Below are 591 nucleotides of genomic sequence, written 5' to 3'. Positions count from 1 at the left end.
GGGCCCCTAGCAGGACGGTTATCTCCTCGGAGAGGACCGACTCGTCAATACCGACGAGCCGGACCACCCCCCACCTCCTCGGCCTTGCCACAGTGGCCCCGGGGAGCGACGCCCGGATCCTTTCGGCCAGGACGCCGGCTCCTTGGTCCCTCCCATCCCTATCGGGGCCGGCCAGCCCCAAGAGGAGGCCGCCATTTGCGGCCCTCCTCGCGAAGGCAGGCCTCACCCCGATATCCCCCAAGGGGAGCTCGCGCACTCGGCGGAGGGCCTCGGCATACGTGAGGCCCTCCCCTCCCCCAATAAATCACCCCCGGTCGCGCTCCTCCTGAGCAGCGGCGCGGTGCGACCCAACACCGCGCGGCCTCCCTCCCGGGCCGCTATGATTGTAGGGTGCGTCCCCGCGCACTCCCCAAGCGACCCGTATGGGAGAAGGGGGGCCGGTGGGGGCGGAAGATTCCGCCCGGCACCGGCCCCCCTCGACGCCGGCCTGATGTTCGGCCGGCGCCGTGGCCCCGGTCTAGGTGGTCAGACCGGGGCCCTCTCCTCCGGCCAGATCCCTGGATGATCTCCCAGGATTTGCCAGCACACTTT

Source organism: Odontomachus brunneus, unplaced genomic scaffold, assembly GCF_010583005.1.
Source record: "Odontomachus brunneus isolate Ranch 3 - 2012 unplaced genomic scaffold, Obru_v1 Obru_scaffold_266, whole genome shotgun sequence".
In the NCBI taxonomy this organism is placed as follows: domain Eukaryota; kingdom Metazoa; phylum Arthropoda; class Insecta; order Hymenoptera; family Formicidae; genus Odontomachus; species Odontomachus brunneus.
The sequence above is the reverse complement of the archived record's forward strand: the minus strand, read 5'-3'. Positions refer to the sequence as shown.